Genomic DNA, 21625 nt, shown 5'->3' on the forward strand with positions numbered 1-21625 from the left:
CAAATATGGCGAAATGTAAAAGCTAATTGGTGGGTACCTGGGGCTCAGCGATATTATTTCTATCCTTTTCTCCATATTTTAATTATTTTGGAATCAAGAAAAATATCTATTGAAAATGAAGTAACTGAACATTCTTTATTTTATTCAGGTGCAACCCATGTGGTGGGCTCTTGCTTCTCACCTCCTTTGTTAAGATTCCAGGCAGGGCCAGGAATGCTGGACTCTCAGACAGCTAGGTTTTGCACCCTCCCCCCTCTCCCACCTCCCCCTACACTCGGGCAGGGCAGCAGCACCGGCCTGGGGTTGGCATACCAGGAAATCCTGGTCCTGGTGTCACCACATCCTTACAGCTCAGCTGATCCCCAGGCATGCAGCGGAGGGAGGGAGGCACCGTACAGGCTTCGTTGGCCTCCGTGGCTGGCTGGGAACATCCAGGATGAATCATCGGGAAGTCAGTAGTAATCTCTCCTGTTTCGCAAAGAGTGGGGGAATGGCAGCACCGCAGGGTGACCTGCCTGAAGCCACAGAGGGAAGATAAATAACTAGGAGGAAACACCAGAGCTGAAAATCTCCAGCCGAGATTTAAGGCCTGAGGCCCGTGAGCTGTTCTGGGAAGCGCTTGGCTCTCTGAGTGAAGGGCCCCGCCCGTGTGGTGTGATCGTAGGTCTCAGTGGAGCCCTGACCATTCGGTGGCTTCTCTGGACCACGTGGTTTACCTCTGACCAGGCCTCGCAGAGTTGCCCTCTGGCATGAATCCTCGTCAATTCCCTGCAGGCCAGCTCCCAGGAGAGGGGCCCACAACTTGGATGCTTGAAGACGGTGGCTGGCAGTTCAGGAACTGGTAAGACTGGTTTCCAACGCTGGCAGCCACTAGTTAATGCCAGGAGGACACAGTTAGGAGAGGCTCTTGGAGTGGGCAGAAGGCAGAGATGCTGCCACCAATGTATAGGAGGCTAGAAATGCTTCTGGAATCTCCAACTCTACTTCTGGCCATCTGCCCTAGACATTTTTTCCCTAAGATACGATCCTGTAATATGGCGCTGCCTTTGCTAAACCGTCTGGGAATAAATAGTGTTGGAAGTAAAATCCAAATGCCCAGCATCCCCTTAGAGAATTTACCAGGGGGTCTGATTTTACTCTAAACAACTTACTGTCATCTCGGAGTTAAGACCACAAAGAATTTCTAAATGTTGAGTGTGGCTTGGATTAAAAGTGTTCCTTTTAGGGTGCCTGGCTGGCTGATTGGTGGGGCATGTGACTCTTGAGCTCGTGGTCATGAGTTCAAGCCCCATGTTGGGCACAGAGCTTACTTAAAACCAGTTTCTGGGGCCCCTGGGTGGCTCAGTCGGTTAAGCGTCTGACTTCAGCTCAAGTCATGATCTCATGGTTCCTGGGTTTGAGCCCCGCCTTGGGCTTTGTGCTGATAGCTCAGAGCCTGGAGCCTGCTTCGGATTCTGTGTCTCCCTCTCTCTCTGCCCCTCCCCCACTTGTAGTTTTTTTTTTATCTTTCTCTCTCTCAAAATAAGTAAATAAACATTAAAAAAAAAGAGTTCCTTTTATTTTTTATTTTTTTTATATTTTATTTTTTTGTCCAGTTATTTACTTTTTAAGTCAAGATTTGAAGTATCCTAGCGTCTTACATACAATGTTTCTTTGAATGTTTCTGCTTCAGTCCCTTGGGAACCAATGTCATCCTTAGGGTGTCAACTTTAACAGTTGGGTCTTCTGTTCTCTCAGAGCATTTGAGTAGGTGGTTCTGTTGGCTACTCCAGAAAAACAGCCCTCCCATATTTTTTAGGAGAGGCAAAGTGTCATTAGCCTGGACTATTTATCAGTGGTTTTTGAAGACAGGGAAATGTTTATTTTATGAGAACATTTGTCCCACCTTAATTTGCAAGGGATTAAAAAAAAAGTCACTGCCATGAAACATAATAGGAAAGTATTCGGTTCTTGTGAAACACATGAATGTTTGTGATAGAATTTCTTCTGCATAAAAACACCTTAGACATAATTTTCCAATTGTGCTGTCTTCCATACTGTCTCTGTACTCTGTTTTCAAAGCCCACAGAGGGAGATAGGGCAGGTGTCAGAGGGGGGTCCCCACAGTCCATTTGCCTTCCCTTGCGGAGTTCAAATGATTTGTGTTGTTCTCTGCTTCCTTACCCAGAGGAAAGTCCCCATGGCCCATTTTCTGTGCAGTGCTTTTCCACTCTTTCATAATCTATTATTGTGACCTTGAGATGCAGAGAGGAGGCTTTGGCAGGGCGTGCTTTACGTGGAGCCAGCACTGCTGGCATCTGTGCCCTGGTCCCACATGCCCATGGCTGTGGTTGCCCTGTGCTCCTGAGAGGACATGCCTGTGCCTGTCATCCTGCATCCTGGCATCTGAGTCAGGGGCTGTGGGACCCTGGAGGCCAAGAGGACTCCTGTCAGTTTCCCCGAGAAGTACCATGTTCTTGGATGGGGAGGGGTGCTGGGTCAGCAAAGAACATGCATGTGGCAGAAGGTGTGTGTGTGTGTGTGTGTGTGTGTGTGTGTGCGCGCACACACGTGTGTGTGTGTTTTAGAAAAAGGAACAAAGAGAGACAAAGAGACAGAGACAAGACAGAGATAGAGAGACAGAGCTAAGATAGGGATCAAGAAATCTACTTTAAAAGTAGATTTCAAGTTATTTTTTTTTGCAGGATTGTCCCTTATTGATTTGATTCTTATAAAAATCAGTTAAAAAACTCTTCACACTATGCAATGCAAGACAGTTTGCCCTTTGGTGAAGACATTGAGGCTACAAGAAGAACATTAGACAACAGGAGAGAGGCTGGGCATGCCAGAGCGGAGGAGGCAGGGGACAGAAGCACAGTGTTAAGGGTTGAATGCTGGGGAGCCCAGAAGCCAACAGCGCACCACATCCCATACTGGGTCCCTCACTCACTGTCCACTACAGCCTTGTCCTTTTTTCCCTCTTCACCCTGGTCTGCGTGGGCAGATGCTCCTGCCAAAGCTTACTTCATCAGATGAAATGAAGGGGAAATCTGATTTGCCACTAATTGGACTTACTGTAGGCAATTAGGGTTAAGCTGACATGAAGGAACTATCAGACACTGGGATTTTCAGTGTTTTTCATCATATTCCTGGGAACTTTTTCCAGAATCCAAATGGGATACTGATTGCAGTCACCAGGATTTTGAATCAGTTTAAGTCAGGATACTGGAAATAGCCAGTGTATGCATTATCATTATATAAGTTAACATGTAGTATATGCATATGGCGTATATGAAGTATATGGGGTGTGTGTATATAGCATTTGATAATTATACATGGTGTAAATATAATACATGGGGTGTATATATATGCAGTAAGTGACGTGGATATATTTATCACTCTCTAGATAAACAAGAACATTTAATAAGTGCACAAGGCATTTTCCATTTGATTTTCTAAATTACCTAATCTTTAATTCCTGTCGTGATCAATCATTCACAGATGAAGAGGGCTGGAACGCTGTTCCTGGGCATTCTAATTCCTCCCTTGAAATGAACTTACCATCTGCATTGAACTCCCAAATGGTTTCAACCATCACCTCTCTAAATACTTACAGTGAAATTTCAAGTCTAGACCTTGTTCTTAAAAGCAGATGAGTCTATTTCACTGCCTGATCTATTCAGTAATTTAATCCTTTATTGAATGAATTAAATCGTTATTTCACAACATTTATTTATTGATTGCCCACTCTCTGGAAAGTTCTGTGGAAACTGCAAATATGGTGTGTGTGTGTGTGTGTGTGTGTGTGTGTGTGTGTGTGTCTGAGAGAGAGAGAGAGAGAGAGAGAGAGAGAGAGAGACTCTGGAGCTTCCTGCCACGAGCTGACATAAAGGCTTACACACACATTCTGCATAAGTGCTTATTTAGACTCTGAAGTTCTTGGGTCACATAGGTAATTCCTCAAATCGCTGCCCCCAGGTCAGAGCCAGCCACCTGCTTTCATTACAGAAACTGTAATGGTTCTGTTTCTGGTGCCCAGTGACTCCCTGAAGAGAGCTCCTAGGAAAAATGGGTGCAGACACATTGTTCTCATCTGCTGGCAGTGCCCTGAAGAACTGTAGAGAGAGGGGTGTCTCCAAGGGGAGCGGCACACAGGACAATATAATACGGTGGGGTGGGGGGCTAGGAAGTTGCTAGGACACAATGCCCAGCCCTACCTTTTCTCCTGACAAATGCTGTCTTCTCTGGTCTCTCTGATTCCTTCTGGACACTTCAAGGGGAATGTGCATCTTGTATGGCAAAACACTGCCTGCATTAGTCTGCACCAGCCCTGGCCAGGGTCTGAGACCCACCATTCTGCACACTCATGGGTGTGTCTTATTTTTTGAGCTGAGGTCAGACCTTTGCTCCCATCATCATGCCCAGGCTGACATGCAGATGCTTTTAAAGTGGGGCACACATGACCAGGGAGTCATGGGGAGCATGTGTGATAGACAGTGGCCAGCGCCAGAGGCCTGGGTCCTGCTCATAGACACTTCTCTGGGTCTCAGTTTCTTCCTTGGACCCAAAGAGTTTGGACTAGAGCAGCCCTGGGCCTCCAGCTCTGACCTATATGGCTCGGTGGAGCCTGGTTGCCTTCCTTCTACTCAGGGAGGGTGAGGCCTTCCTCCGGGCCCCAGGCAAGATGTGGGTGAGTCTTGGGTGGTCCAACCTGGACAAAGGCTTTGTCTGCCCAGATAATCTGTGCAGGAATGCCCTCAGTTCTAAGGGCCAGTGTTTATAGCTGAGGAGGATTGTAATGAGGAAATGCCCTTCACTGAAAAACCAGAAATACTCTCTGAGCCCTTGCTGGGGGCCAGACACACTGAGGGGGGACACAGAGAAACATGGGGGCAGGTCTGGCCCTCCAGGGCCTACAGCCTAATGGAGCAGCTCTACTGCTTTCTCACTCTAATCTAAGGGAGTGGATGCACAGAGTTGGTCTACACGTCCCCTTGGCACCAGGGGAAGCCTGGAGGCAGACGGGGCACTCTTCAGCTTTCCCGCCATTAGCTTCTCTGCGCTAAACTTTCTGTGTTCTGTGCTACTGCAGTCCACTGGTCTGTGCCCTCACACCCCTCCTTCCTTTCCTCATGGCTGCTTAATCCGTGTCTTCCAGGCTCACCATCAAAGTGGCCTCACTTGGTCTTTCTGTTTTCAATTTGCCTTACAGCTCTGCCTACATCTTGCTTTGAATAAGACCTAACTTTTTGCTACCTACCACCTGGGGTCATTCATCCACCATGCCCAAGTTCATGGTGTTGAGTAATATCACTACTCATTTTTACCAGATTGTATATGCCATATCTAGATTTGTTTTTTACCCAGGGATAGCCAGCCCAACCAGGGGTAAGAAACAGAATTTATATGCATGTAAGAAAAGGGATCACAGATTATAAGCCTTCATATAACTATATCTCTGGCTATATATGTATCTATCTTCTATCTATCTGTCTATTATCTATCATCTATGTATCTATCTATCTATCTATCTATCATTTATCTGTCTTCACATAACACATTGCTCAGTTGTCTCCAGGTGCTCGTGACAATTTTTTACCCTCTAGATGGATATGAGTCAAGAGAGAAGATACTGTCTAGAAGAATGGAACAATACAGACCATGTTTATAAAGGTCCCTAACCAGGTGAATGAGACTCTTAATGGATTTTATCATCTTAGAGATAGGTTAAGTCAGTGGTCACTACCGCATTCCTTTCTATTTGCTGAGCCCTGCCTGTCTGCACCCTTTTTCAGACTTCTCACCGTACATCTGTGTCCAACTGCTATATTCCACTGATTCTGTGATATGCATGGCTTCTTATTTGAACATTTCTGAGACTAGAATACTTTGAAAATTGGTGGTGTATCATAACTTGTTAGTCTGCCTTTCTTTCCTCCCTCCCTTCCTTCCTTCCTTCCTCCCTTCCTTCCTTCCTTCCTTCCTTCCTTCCTTCCTTCCTTCCTGGCACACCAATTAATGGAACTACTTATGGTACTTTACATTTGCTGGAATATTGCCTATGGGAAGCTTGAGAGATCCTGAACCAGTGATAATGGTTTTAATAACTCCCTTCCAAGAAAAGTAGAGGACACAGGCATCCTATTAGGAAAAAGAAAAAAAGAGGCTTCCCTGCTATCACTTCAAGAATCTTCCAGGTACTGTCTTCTACTCTACCCCAAACCTACTTGACTGTCTTGGCAGCTGTGGCCTCAGTCCTTCTGCCTCCTCCCTGGTGTCTGTTTCCTGCCTGGGTTTCCACTTAACTCTGTGAGGTCTGTCTGTCCAGCAGAATGCTGGCTTTACCACCAGCCTCTGTCCTCTGCTCACTCTTGGCTCTATGCTCTGCAACCTGGAGACCCTCATGCCCATGGGCACCCAGGCTCTGGTCAAGCAGGGATCAAGATTTCCTCTGGCTGGGGAGCTCAGACTGTGCTTTTCACTTTTGTATCCTTAGCGCTTTGCACAGTTACTGGCACATAGTAAGGGCTCAATAAATGTTTACACAATAAATCCACAACAGATTTATTGCTTTTTCTCTACATGTGACATATAAGTGCAGAACATCTTACACACTTTTTCCTTTTTCCCGTGATAAGGAGGAACCATAGCACACAGCCATTCCCGGCATGGCTGAAGCATCTGGTCTCAAGGGCCTTTTACTGACACTCCCGTTTAGATGTGGTAGTTTTGTCTTTTTTCTGTCTCTTTAGCTGAGATGGGGTATGGTTAGCTTTATGGGGGTGGGGTAGAGAAGGGAATATGTGTCTTATCTTTCTCCTTCTGCATAGCCTCATACCTGGCCTAGCCTTGAAATTTCCATTTCACCTGGGACAGTTCCAAGTTGAGGCCTGAGCTGGGGCCAGATAAGGCTTCATATGCTTTTGCTTTTCAGCTTGGTCTAGATGAAGGCTGTTTGCATCTGTCAGATGCAAGGGACCTATCCAGGTCACCTCTGGTTTTGATCTAACTCTTTGGTAAAGGTGTGACTCTTAACCCAATTAACATGCTCATCAAGGGCAGTTATCCATCTATTAGGGTGATTGAGCTTCCTGTGAATTGAGCTCTTTCTGACCACACTGGAGGGCAAAGGAACATTAAGGAGGCAAGAAACTCTCCCTGACCCCCCAACTTAGCAACATGCTGAGAAGCAGGACAGGCCATATCATATACTTCTCCTATAACAAACTAGTTTGTTCACAGTGCTTATGGAGTCTTTTTCACAAATATTCACTCTTATCCAGATTGTGGTATACTATTTCAGGTTTCTTCTAGAAAACAGGTCTGGTGGTATGGTATTTGTTTTCTCTACTCAGGGGCTGTAGCAGGAGCTTCAGATTGTAACATCCATGAGATGGGCACAGTGGGGTGGTGTTGGGCAGTGGTGTGCCGCATGGGTTCCTGTGAACTGACTTTTAATCATTCAGAAACCTTGCTAGATGGTCATCCAGGATAGAGGTATTTTTCCCAGAGGAATTGGCAAAGCTACACCAGGGCTTTCTCCTCTTTCCCTTTGTAGAACCAGTTAACCAGCACAACATTCATGTGGACTCAGAATGGAGCATCCTGGCAAGTGTTCTGGCTGATTATTTCACTTTCTTTTTTATTTTTTTGTCTTTTAGCTGTGAATTTTATCAAGGAACAGGTATTCATAGTACAACGAGAAGGAGAGGCATACAATGAACATATGAAATGGTCCAGAATAAGGTGAAGACATGTGCTGTGAAAACAGTACCAGCCTCTGGGCGAGAGATCACTGTCTGGCACTGCAGGGGGTGGTCTTGCTGCTCCTGGCTTATTTAGTTATCTATTTATTTATTATATTTTTTGAATGTTTATTTTTGAGAGAGGAAGAGAGACAGAGCATGAGCAGGGGAGGGGCAGAGAGAGAGGGAGACACAGAATCCAAAGCAGGCTCCAGGCTCCAAACTGTCAGCAAGAGCCTTAAGGGGGGCTCAAACCCACCAACTACGAGATCATGACCTGAGCCAAAGTCGGATGCTTACCTGCTTAACCAGCTGAGCCACCCAGGCACCCCAATGCTCCTGGTTTAAATTCTCCCTCCAAGTGCATGCATCCTCTGCTGCTGTGAGCCATGAGCTAAAACTTTTGCCTGTGACCTTCTCCAGAGATTTGCCCTTGACCAGAGTGGGCCTGCCTGGTCACTCCTCCTCCTGTTCCCACTTAAGGCAGAAAAGTCACCCCCTGGCCCCCGGTGAGGTAACTGCATAAGAGTTATTAGCCGCCAGTGTTTAAGACATTAAACAGTTTCTCTTAATTAAAGACAATCAGGAAAATGCTTGAGGATAAAAGGAACCATCAACATTCTAGTGAAACCAGACATTTTGGATGTTTTTCCTTCCGTTTTTTATGTGGAGCAAATCCAGACAGAAAGCACTCACTTCAGAAAAAGAGTTGAAAGCAAAGAAGAGACCTCCTTTCCCTTCTTTTTCCAATGCCCAGTGGACAAAACTTTTGGTATGAATAAGTGAGAGTTCTTTATGCTTTCTTAGCTATTATTATCAGCAATCCTTTACCCAATACAAATTCCATGTTCCTGCCTGACTTGCAGAGAATGAGGGGCTCCCCAGGAAAGGTGAGGCAGAGAGTAAGCCCTTAGGGAGGTGACACTGACTTAGGGCTAAGGGCTGGGAGGAAGGTTCCCTAGCTCACAGGAGGCATGGAAGGAAGGACTGGTGACAGCCCCAGGTGACAGGATGGGGGCCAGTGGGTGACTACTGGAGGAGGCCAGAGACATCACAGCCACCCTGCAGCTCCATGGACCCTTACCCGCCAGGGCAAGCAAGCAGTTCAAATTTTTTCTAAGTATAAAAAGCCTCAGGCCCTTCACTTTGATGAGGCAACCACCAATCTAAGTGACCTTCTGGAGGACCTCTAGATATCCTGACTCACAAATCTTTTTCTTCACATCAGTGACTAAAACTGGTATTTCCAAACATGTATGAAAAATGGACCCCAGATGAACAGTACAAAATACCACCTGCTTTTCCTCTCCTAAAACCTGCTCAGACATCGAAATGATCTCAGGGTCTGTGCACATTCCAGCAAATCATTGCGGTTGCAGTAAATGTGGTAGGACTGCCTCTCTCAGACCCACCCATCCTTGCCTCTCACAGGCACACCCCTGAAACTGACCCTGAACCTAAAATCTCGATGTTCCAAGTTCACTGTAAGTTTCAAATGCCACCCATGTCAGGGCTACCTGAAGGGAAGCCCAGGGTGTCAGGGACATGGTGGGAAGCAAGGAGCATCTCACCGTCAAGGTGGGCTATTGTCCCTGGCTGGTCAAAGAGAAGATGCAAAACAGAATTTGTTTCCAAGGCTCCCAGCCTCCTGAAATGGGAGTCTCCCCCAAAAGATTGGTTTTATCTAAGTGAGTTGATTGAGAATGTCTGATGGAATTGTACTCTTTGATTCAGTCAGTGATTGCTATTGAAGTTAGTTTTAGATAATTTTTTTCATTTATATTTATCTTTCATTAGATAATTATTTGTTTTATCCTCCCTTCCATCAACATGGCTTATCAAATGCCTCCCACACACTTGGTACCCTTCTGTGCTGGGGAGACTGATGCAAAAGATAAACTTTTTTAGGCCAGAGCAGGTAATAGGCTGGTCAATGTTTATTAGCATGTTGATAGCGGTTCATACAACTCTCAGCAGTGTTATCTGACACTTCAAGGAGGATTTCTTTCAGAGGGGGCATCTGATATGAGATCATTCTTGCCTGATAGAGGAAAGAGTCCTTATGTGAGCTTTTGAGAACTGAGGCCAAGAGGCCAGTTCCTGAAGAATCTCGGATATTGTTTTCATGAGTTTCATTATTCATTTGGAGGTTTTGAGAGCCAGAAAATAATTTTAAGTAAAAGAATGACATAACAGACATTTTGAAAATACAGCTCTGGCTGTGGTCAGGGGGAAATGGGATGAAGGGTTTAGTTATCAATGCTCTCTCTGCTATGAATTACTTCAAAATACAGTGACTTAGGACAACAGCACATTTCCCTTTGGGTCAGGATTTCTGGAGATGCCTACCTGAGAAGTTTTGGCTCAGGATCTCCCATGAGGTTGCCGCTACAATGCTGGCTGAGGTTATAGGTACTGGAGGCCAAGGTGACTAACTTTCATGGCTGCCAAATTGGTGCTTGTCATTGGCAGATTGTCATTTCCTCTCCACATCAACCTTTTCACAGGCTGTGTGAGTGTCCTTGTGACGTGGCTGTGAGCTTACTCCAGAATGGGTGACCCAAAGGGAGGCCAAAGTGGCTGTTATGAACTATAGATCTGTGTTCCCTCCAAGTTTACATGTTGAAACCCCAACTCTTATGGTACTTGGAGATGGGGATTAGAAGGCAATTAAGGTTAAATGAGGTCATAAGGGTAAGGCCCTAATCTTACAGGGCTGGTGCCTTTATAAGGAGAGACTTTCTCTGCCATATGAGTACACAGGGAGAAGGCAGTCATATACAAGTCAGGAAGAGAGCTCTCACTAAACACCAAACCTACTGGCATCTTGATCTTAGACTTCCCAGCCTCCAGAACTGTGAGACCTAAATGTTTGTTGTTTAAGCCACCCGGTCTATGGTATTTTGTTATAAACCATCACTTCAACCATACTCTATTTGCTAGGATAAAGTCACTAAGTCTAGCCCACATTCAAGAGTAAAGGAGTTAGACCCCATCTTTTAAAGGAAAGCATGTCAAAGAACTTGTGGACATACTTTCGATATCTCTTCATGAAGGTTTTAAAATAAGAGATTATTTTGTGACCCAGATGAGAAAAGAAAGTGGGTTGTAATACGACTCTAAAGCAGGGAGAATAGGACACAGCTTGAGAGATAGTAAGTGAATGGAACTAACAGAATTTGGAAATGGATTGCGATTAGACTGAACTAGTACAATGAAGATACGTGAGATATGGAGGAGGGAAAGCAGAGTCAGGACAGGCTAAATGTGAGATGTCTTTGGGATGGGAAAATGGGGATTTAAAATAGGCAGTTGCATGTGTGGATCTGTGGCATTGATCTTGGGGTGGTAAGCATGAAAACCATGGCTATAGATGAGATCACTCAGGCAAAGGGCATAAAATAAGGGGAGCAAAGGGCCCAGGGAAGAGCTCTGGGACACTCCTTCAGGTGGGCTTTGTGTAGAGGATGATGGTCTGGCAAAGAGGATGGAGAATGGAGCAATCAGAGATTAGGAAGAAAATCCAGAAACTGTGGGCTCAGGGAGCCAGGAGGAGACATTGGGCTCCTGCATCAAACATAACTAACGTTCTGGTAGGTGGCTGGAAGTGGTGATATGGGAGTAGTCAGTGATCTTGGCCTAAATGTCTTAGTGAAGTAAGATGAGTCAGATTGGATTGGGTTGAGGAATGAATATTTGGAAGGACAGACAGTAGACAAATTGTGCTGCCATCTTTGAAGAAGGTTCACTTAGTAGGAGAGTCACACAAATTGTGTTTGAATTACCTCTGGGAGGACTGCAATAGAGATGGAGGGGGTGAGGAAGAGGGAGTTTGGTGAGCGTGAGGTCCTTGAGAAACTACCTGCCTTTGATCTTTGGGAGGAGCCTTTTTTTTTTCTTTGTAGGAAGATGGGATTGGGTGTCCATGACAGGTACCTATAGAATTGGGGTTTCCCTTGGGATAACCCAATTAATGCTGTTTTTCTGATGACGTAGAAGTCTAGGTTAAGGGTACTCAACTTTGGTCATATGTTAGAATCACCTGGGGGAACTTTTAATCCTCCTTCATGCCTCTCACCTCTCAGACCCATGATGTCAGAACCTCTGGGTTGGAGCCCCAGCATCAGTAGTTTTTAAAGTTCCCCATGTAGCCCTTGTGGAAGAAGGCCACCAATGGAGGTGAATTCGGGGGAGAAGGGTGGTGGTGATGAGTGCTCATGGGATTAAATTGTGGGAGCAGAGTGTGAGGGAGGCCACTGACCAGTCCTGCCAGACAACATGAAGCATTTTTGAGGCAGGAGGTCATTCATCCCTCGTGGTGATTGTTTACTTGGCTATGTGGTCACCTCCAGTACAGCTACCTGCTTGCTGTTTCAGGTTTGCTGACAGTAGGTGGTAGAAGACCCTAACTTTTGCATGTCTGTTTCATCATCTGAGAAATGGACATCATAGTGCCTACCTTCTGGGACTGAGGTAGGATTAAGGGAGATGATGAGAACTCATAGCACATAGTAAGTGCTCAATGAAAAGTCACTATTATCATTAGCAAATAATCCTGTTGACTAGAATTTCACATGTGAGTGAGACAACAGTTGAGAGCTATAAAAAACTAATTTGTAGAGAAGAGCTTGTTTACTGGGACAGTGGACCTCAGAGGAGTTTTGAGGTAGGGTGACCTATCGTCTGCTTTTGGAATCCTGGAGAGTGTGGATTGGAGACCTGAGGGCAGATGTCACTGCTTTGGCTGTCTTCATAGGGCCACAGTGCAGTGTTAAACTCAGACTTTGTTTGGCTTGCTGTCTGTCCTGTCCCATTTGGGTCAGTGTCTAGTCTGGGGAACAGATGAAGGATTATTGGTCCCATCACTGGGTCTAACCAAGCCAAGCCATATGTAATGATTAGAGACAGAGACACAAGGCTCTGTTCACTGCAAGGGGCCTATCTTCAAGGGGACCTGTTTCTGGTTGCTTTGATCATCCCTGCTGGCATATTACTCAGACTGCTACTGATTGCACAGGCAAGGAGGAGCACATTTTTCTAAACCAGCTCCAATATGGCATTCTCTACCAGATGAAAAGAAAAGGTGGGGTGCTGCTTGAGCCATGTTGAACATGAGATAAGTCATGCCCAGAAAGATGTACCTAATCAGAGTGGCTTCTTATCTTTGGTATGCATCCTCCCAGTGTGAGCTTTAGCTACCATTATAATCATTACTTTGGTAGGTCCTGTCCCAGGTTATACTAGTATGTGGTGAGAAGGAGCTCTGGATCCTGCACTGATGGCTGCCTTGCCCACAGAAACTACAAGTCCCAGCATTCATTGCACACGGGTCCTGCCCCCAGCCCCTGTTCCAGGAGAGGCCCTGGAGGCTCTCCCTTGCCTCTCCCAGAAATGTCCCTCCTTATCTTCCTGCACTCTGGCAGGTTGCCACCCAGGCCTTGATTCAGGCAAATGCTTTGTTACTGTGCAGTGGTGGTGATTTTTTCATTCCTGGTGGTTTCTTTACACCATGATGAGACAGGAAAAGCAACATGTCTTAGCAGAACGCTGCCTCACTGCTCATTCATTCAGCCAGAGACCAGAACCCTGGCAAGATCCAGAGTTTTGTCAGATGGGAACTGTGGTAGTGAGTAAAAAAAGTGAAACCAGATGTTCTTTCCCTCCAGTTGCTTCATATCCATGCAGGGGCTTGGAGGAGGAGGCTGTAAAAATGTCACAGTCCTTGATTCCTGAGGCCCAGATTTACACACCGTGTAACCTTGCACCATAAATCCACCGCCCTTGCTGGAGCATCAGCTTCCGAAGGGGCAGAGCCCAGCTGTGGCGTGGACCAGAGGCAGCTAGTGGTGCTGGAGGGACATGGGTGGGGAGCACTGGGCCAGGGAGCCTGGCAAGGGACCAGCAACTGCTTTTCAAGAATTTTAAAGAAGTCAAAAGATTTTTACAAGATTGGCTTGGAGTTTGGCCTTCTTAGGAGATAAGCCAAACTCTATTTTGTGCTTTAGTCTGAAAGGGAACTTGATTTCTCTTTGGAACATATTTGCACATGCAAGAGAAGTCAATGGGAACGAAACACACATAAGCAGAGAATTTTCATGTCAAGTCGAAGTGCTGGCCAGAGAGAGGAGATGAAGGCAGGGGCTGGAGCCCACCTGTCTGAGAAGGCCATCCTCTGGAAGCTGGAACTGACCTTGAGTGTCACAGGAAGCCATCTCACCTTGGCTTTAAAATGCTGATTCTGTCTGGTATGTGAATAAATTATGAGGTTGGGGTCAAGAATGGAAGCAAGGAGACAGCTTAGGAGACTCTTCTAGAAATCCAGGCAGGAGACAATGGTGGCTTGGACAAGGTGGAAGCCACGAATGTGGAGAATGACAAATGGGCTCGGAGGTTTGGTGGTGACACACAGTAGGAAGAATCAAGGATGCTTCCCAGAGTTTGGTGCAAGCAGCTGAGTGGACCATGGCCATGCCATTGAAACAGGGAAACCTGGAGTAAGACCAGGTTTGTTGAGATTTAGACCTTGCTTTTTCAATATGTTGGACTGGAAACACTTATAGACATATATGGGGGATGTTTTAAATGTACTTTTTAAAATGTTTATTTATTTTTGAGAGAGACAGAGACAGAGACAGAGACAGAGTAAGAGCGGGGGGGGGGGGGCAGAGAGTGAGGGAGACACAGAATCCAAAGCAGGCTCCAGACTCTGAGCTGTCAGAACAGAGCCTGATGTGGGGCCCAAACTCACAAACCGAACTGTGAGATCATGACCTGAGCCGAAGTTGGACGCTTAACCAGTTGAGCCACCCAGGCGTCCCTATGGGGGATGTTTTAAAGAGACAGTAGGATATATGGGTCTAGAGCTATGAAAAGAGGCCAGGGCTGAGATATCAATCTGGGAGTCGTACGACAATTGAAAAGATAGAAATGGAGTATTAGTACTCAGGCCATAGCTGCCCTGTGCTATGGACTGATCATGTGGTCACCTCTGGCCCATCAGTGTGGGGAGATCTTAGGTTGTGTATGCATTGTTCCTTTGCTGCCTGCAGCTGACATCTGTTTGTCATGTTTCTATCTGAGTCGTCCAGAGCTTCCCCCACTGTTTCCCTGCGGGGCTTCCCTGGTTGCTGCCTGCAATTGAGGGGAGCTCCCCCATGGTACAAAAACCCCTACCATCCAGACCCTAGATCAGTAGGCATTCTTCCCAAGTTCCCTGTATCTGTCTTTTTCATGATGTGGTTCAAATTTTCTGCTCTCAGAAAACATTTTCCAAGCTTGTTGACATTTTTACAATAGGTATAACCTTATTATCTTATTATTAGTCACTAAACCGGAACGATTTGTTTTTCTATTTGATCCATGTTGCCTCAAGTGTTACTTTAGTTTCTGGTACATTCAAAATGACTGAGTTCTGAGAGCTGACTTTAAATGATTCTTCTAGGTATGTGTCTAACCAGTAGATGGTCAGGATGTCACTCAGGATGCCTGTTACAAAAATGCAGGTTGTAGTAGATCGCTCTGTTCTTGCTTATTGTATTTCATGCAATTTCATTCTACACAAACTGTGGTTATCATTTGTTCTAATTGAAGAGTAGCGATGTTCAGTTTGGTGGATTCTTCATATAAAATGCCTCAAATAGCCTCCCCCTTCCCCTGCCCCCAAATCAGGCTGAAAACAGACTCATGCTTGTACTGTAGAATTAAAAACTGCACTTGGGTGACTGAAGCCAGAACATATGTGCGAACAGCTGAGGGTGTTTATTGTGGTCTAATGTGGAGCCTGTGGGCCAAGCAAGGAAGGCCCAGGGCAATTTGATTTACCATCCAGGAGAGACCAAAACTTGAACTACTCTGAGCCCAGGATGGGACCCTCCTCTCCCTGCACCTGTGAGCTCCAACCCCCACTGAATCCATGAAGCTCACAGGAGTCTCCTGAAGAAAATGAAGGGAGCCCATAGCTCCAGGCCCCACACCCAGCAGTGCTATCCAAAGCCCTTCTTACTCCCCCTGAGTATTTGGCCTTTGCTGGTACCTAGATCACTCCCTGGACTGGAGCCTCAGATTTCATCTCCTTTGGGGAGATTTGTTGCAGATAACTGGAACAAAAGACAAGCTGGGGAGCCATGAGGGTATGTGGGGAATATGAAAGTATGTAGAAGGTCAGAGTGCTCACAGGATTGGGTACAGTGAGACACAGAGACACCCGGCAGGGAGGTCTTGGGACAACCCAACTGGTAAGAGGGTAAGTGAGCTCTTGAAACTGCCTGAGAAGGCAAGGTCATTGTGGGGGGCCAGAGGGTGAGAACCAAGGGCGAGGGGGGTATGGAAGTCAGGGAGAAGCACATTCCAAGAAAGAAGAGTAATGAGTCAACACAGTGCAGACAGTTCTTAAGATGAAAAGAAAAGTGTTCAGTGGATTTGGAAATCTGGCGCTAACTGGTGACTTTAATAAGAGCTGGATGGTAGATGGTGGCGGGGGGGGGGGGGGGGAGTGGGCAGGAGCCAGACTACAGGAGCTAGAAAGTGAAAACAACAAAGAGGCTAAGTGAAACTACTCTGAGACAATTTGGCAAAGACAGAGACAGAGGGCAGAAGGAGAGAGAACACACAGGGTGGAGGAGGAGTTTGGTGGGTTTGTTTCTGTTTGCTTGGTTTTGCAGAGGTTGGGGTGGGGGTTTGTCATGGGATTCGTGTCAAGAAGACAACTTGTTTCTCTAGAGGTGTGTCTAGAGGGAGGTTAGGAGTGCCTGGAAAAGGCCAGGGAGTAACACACCAAGAGAGGAGCACACTTTTCAAATCCAGCCCCACCCCTTTGCCTGATTGCCCCACCCAAGCCCTCGTGATTCACCTCCCCCTCCTCCCTCCCCTCCCGCCCCCCAGTGAAAGTCAGCTTGACATCATGGCTCCACCAAGGGGATTGTTCTGTGATTACTGCTATGGCCATGAGAATGTTTTGTTGTTGGTGCTGATTACCATTTTGGTTTTAAATGAGGAGTATCTGGATGGTCAGCCCAAGGGACAAGGGAAGGGGGAGGGAGAGAAAACAGAGAGGGTTCTTTAGGAGGGAGGTGGATGGGGTCTGCATGCAGGTGAGACACCAGGAGGGTAGGAGAAGGAGGACTCATCCTTGGAGCCTGGAGAGGAAGCAAGAGGAGGATGAGCCCTGGGAATTCCTGAGAATTCATGCCTGATAGCCCTACTTTCCCTGTTGAAAAGGTAGTGTACAAAAGGCCACTTGTTGTAGGGGACGACAAGGGTGGGGCTTGATGAGGACATCTGAGGTCAGCTGTTGTAGGGACTGGGTGTGTGGAGGGGGTTTGGGTAGGATCCAGGAGGGGACCTTGCCAGGTCCAGGTGAATGGTGGACTGAGGTGTCCCTGACACAGATGATCCATAGTTGCCTCCATCAGTGCCATAAGGGTATAGGAAGGAAGGAGGTGTATGGGGATTTGAAGAGGGGTCAAGATCCTAAGGTATCTGTTCCACTGATGTATTTGTTCATTCTTTTGCCCATACCTCACTCTCTTGATTATTTTCTTTATCAATTATATTGATATTTTTAATTTATTTTTAATTTATCAATTATAGGTAGAGTCTGTTGACTTCCTCTTAGGATTTTTAATTTATAATTATAGGTGGGGGTCTGTTGACTTCCTCTTAGGATTAATGAGAAGTCAGCTCTCTTATTCTCTCCAATTCACCTCCCCCATTCTTCTCATACAGCTATATCACTGTTTTTAATAAAATCAGTAATCACTGTTTTTAAAACCAAAACTGTTGATATTATTTACAAGTCAGAGCTTGTGTTATATCTGTATTTTTCTGTAGACTTTTGTCTTCCTTTAAGTTACCTATTTGTCTTACTCATGACTTACATGCTTGTTTTATAAACATATGTGGCAATTTAAAATATGTCCAAGATCCTTTTGACCCTCTTCCCTTCAAAATGGAGAGCACCTGTGCCGTGTGCAGGCTGTACCCAGTGCATTGCTTCTAACAAATATGATGTGATGGCATGTGACTTCTGAGGCTAGGTCGTAAAAGGCCTTACAGCCTCCTCCTTGGTCTTTCTCACAGACTTGCTTGCTCTAGGGAAAACTAGTTGCCATGTTGTGAGGTCATGTGATCAGCCCTATGGACAGGTCCATGTGGGAAGAGACTGTGGCCTATTACCAATGGCCAGTAGGAACTGAGGCCTCCTCTAACAGCTGTGTGAGTGAGCCATGCTAGAAGCGGAGCCCATAGATCCAGTCAGCTTGCGGGGGACTGGAGCCCTGCTGACATCTTACCTGCAACCTCAGTGGAGAATCTGAGCCAGCATCTCTCAGCTAAGCTGCTCCCAGATTCCTGACGCTCAGAATCTGGGAGATAATAAATGTTTATTATCTGTAAGTCTTGGGGTAATTTGTCATGCAGCAATAAATCATTAATATTATATCTTTAACCTCTTCCTGATTATCACTTTGTCACTAGATCTGCCACATTATCTACTCTGTCAAGCCTAATTGTTTTTCTCCTGGATCTCTCCATCTTTCTGCTCCCACTGGACTGGTTATTCTCAAGATCTGCAGCAAACTTGGCATGTTTCCCACCCTGGTGATTGGGGTCACTGGTTCCTAGATCTCTATATCCTTTCTTATTCTTCCTTTTTATTCTCTCCTTTCCCTGAAACCCATCAACTACTACTCTTAGGACAAGGAGTATAGGAGATAATTTTCTTATCCTTGAGTGTCTAAAAATGTTTTTACCTGCTCTCATTCTTGATTAGTCTGTCAATTAAAGAATTCAAGGTAGAAAAATAGTCTTCTCTTAGAATTTTGAAGTCATTGATTGATCTTCTAGCATCCAATGTTGTACTTGTTGTCCAATACCATTTTCATTCTTATTTCTTTGTGTATTACCTGGCCTTCCCTTCCTTGGAAGTTCAAAGCTCCTCTGTTTATCCCTGGTGTTGGAGAATTGTATAGTGACATGCCTTGGAATATTAGTTAGGATGCTTTGTTGATGCTAAAGAAAGCCCAACTAAGAGTGGCTCATTATACAAGTGGATTTATTATCTTGCATAATAAGAAGTCTTGAAGTGGGGCATCTGGGTAGCTCAGTCAGTTAAGCATCTGACTTTGGCTCAGGTCATGATTCACAGTTCATGAGTTCAAGCTCCGCATCAGGCTCTGTGCTGATAGCTCAGAGCCTGGAGCCTGCTTCAGATTCTGTTCCTCTCCCTCTCCCTGCCCCTCCCTTGCTTGTGCTTTGTCTGTCTGTCTCTCTCTCTCAAAAATAAATAAACATTGAAAAAAAAAGTCCTGAAGTAAGATGCCTCTGGTGCTGATTAACATAATGAATGAATTACATCATCAGGGACCCAGGACTTAACCCCCTCCCACCACCAAAAAAATTCCTCCAGAATGCCTTGAATAATTCCCCTTGTAGGAAAAATATAGCAGCAGTGTTTATTGGGACTATTTCTTCCTCTGACTCTTTTTCAAACTGTGGAATATTTTGAATCAGTCCCTTCCTGGGCAGACTTTGCTTCATGGTCCTACATCCCAAATGAGGTTTTATGTCCCTTCCTAAACAAATCATTAGACAAGTGGAATAAAATTAATATAATTGCCCTCCACTAATCAAGATCTACTCCCTGGAACTGAAGATGGGGTTGGTCTTCTTTGACATGACTTTGCCATAGAATGTGGAGATTTTAAACAAAATCTGAATCCTATTATAAGGAACAATAAGGCAAGTGCTATGGTAGGCAACTGAAATGTCTGCTGTAGCACTGTGGGTTTTGTGTGTGTATTTGTTTTTTGTCTTTTTTTTTTTTTTGTTTGCTTTGTTTTTTGCCATTTGCTGTGATCAAACCTGGTGATCTATCTTCTAAAACTTGTTTAAGTCTCCTACCTGCTGATATCCCTCTCCTGTGTCTTTGTCCTTGTGGGTCTATGTCATTTTGTTCCTTGATTACCATTTTAATAGGCTCTCTGAAGGGAGGGGTGATCAGTCTGTATGTTGAATCTGTCATCTCTCTTTGGAAGCCCTGTGGCCAATGTTTTTCAATCTGTGAATTATAACCCATGAGTAAGTTATGTCCAGTACTTAAAAAATGAAACAGAATAGAAAATACCAGAGTGTATGTACCACATATAGTAGGATTGAATGTTGTTTCACTGAACTTTTGTTTCAGCTGTGTGCTCATGTGTGTGCATCTGTCCTGCATAGAGATGTCAAATGTGTTTTCTGCTAGATGTTGCACACAAAAATATCTGGGAAGTATTGCTTTAAAGAAATGTCTTTGGAACATTTTGTGTTCTATAAGAGTATTGTATTTTGGTTCGTTTTACAGATCTGTGAGGCTAGGAAGACATCTAACAAGCATATCAAACTTCAGTGGGTATGACATACAAGTGGTGTGTGTATAAAGAAACGGCCTCACTCTCTCACAGATCAACCAAAATCTCATAGGAATAAATGTGTTACTGTTATCATTCTATTCATTTCTGTTTTCCAGAGGAAGAAACTGCGATCCAGAAATACACATAATGCCTGCATAAGGCAGCAAGAAGGCAGGCCAGAGCACATTTCTGGACACTGAATGTGGAGAGTGGCTAAGATCTGCCTCCTGATGGTTAGGGCTGGTTAATAGAACATGTGGAGCTCTGCTTCCAGGGGTAACCTGTCTATTCAGCAAGTAACCAGCAAAAAGTTGCATTCCGCAAATGTTTGGAGAGCCTCAGACAAGGTGAGGTGCAGGGCTATGGCTGAGTTACAGAATGGAACAAGATCAAGGTTTGTTTTTGAGGCTTATATTCACCCCAAGTCCATCTTTCCAGGAGGTTGTTTTCAGCAGAGACTTATGGGGATATTTTCTGTGCCTAAAGACTTTGAGGAAGTGAAAACCTTCTTCTGCCAAACCAGCGTTTTTAGATCAAAATGTGTCGTGGTTGGGAAGCTCTTGTCTCTGTCTGGCTGAGGTCACTATCAGCCACACTGGTAAGAAGCATGGAAATCTGGTGCTCAGTTCTCATCCCTAGGCAGAGGGCCGGCCTGGAGGACTTCTCAGTCTGGTAGCCCTGGCCTCTTCAGTGGCCCCATTAACAACATATTCTGCCTTTCCTGTTGCCCTTCCTTGTTTCCGTCTTGCCATTCTTGTTACAATATGCTTTCTGCTTTTCATTTTTAAAACTCTTGATTTCAGCTCAGGTCATGATCTCAAGGTCCGTGAGTTCGAGCCATGTGTTGGGTTCTACTCTGACTGTATGGAGCCTGCTTGAGATTCTCTTTCTCCCTCTCTCTCTGCCCCTCCCCCTGCTTGTGGACATGTAAGCTCCCCCCCCAATCAAAATAAATAAACTTTTTAAAAAGTTAAAATTCTTTTTTTAAACAGCTTTGTGGAAATATCTTTGACATACAAAAATCATGTATATTTGAGGTATACAAGTTGATGTTTTGATATGTGTATATATTGTGAAAAGATCAGTAAAATCAAGATAACTAACATATCTACCACCTCTACATAGTTACCATTGTGTGTGTGTGTGTGTGTGAGCATGTAGTAAGAAGATTTCATTTTAGACCTATCCCCTTCACAACTTTCAAGTATACAACACGGTATTGTTAACTATAGCCACCAGGCTATGCATTAGACCTCTAGAACTTATCTCTTATCTCCTACTCATCTTGCATAACTGAAACCCTTTGGCCAACACCACCCTATTTTGGCCTCTGCCTCTGGCAACCACCGTTCAACTCTCTGCTTCTATGAATTTGACTATTCCACATGTAAGTGAGATCATATAGTACATCTCTCTCTATGTCTGGCTTACTTCATGTAGCAGTGTCCTCCAGGCCCATCCACGTTGTCACAAATGGCAGGGTCTTCTTCTTTTTAAAGGCTGAATCATATT

General features: G+C 45.1%; 1 long non-coding RNA gene across 2 annotated transcripts; it reads left to right on the top strand.

Moving 5' to 3' along the window:
• Positions 1-455: 455 nt before the first annotated feature.
• Positions 456-21056, top strand: LOC105260557. Of its 2 annotated transcripts, none has more exons than XR_006597580.1 (3): positions 456-841; positions 20230-20711; positions 20917-21056. It is a non-coding gene; the product is annotated as an uncharacterized LOC105260557 (long non-coding RNA). The 2 variants fall into 2 exon arrangements; XR_006597579.1 differs by having other exon boundaries at positions 20230-20460; positions 20552-21049.
• The last annotated feature ends 569 nt before the right edge of the window (positions 21057-21625 follow it).

This window comes from Felis catus, chromosome B2, assembly GCF_018350175.1.
Source record: "Felis catus isolate Fca126 chromosome B2, F.catus_Fca126_mat1.0, whole genome shotgun sequence".
Lineage (NCBI taxonomy): Eukaryota > Metazoa > Chordata > Mammalia > Carnivora > Felidae > Felis > Felis catus.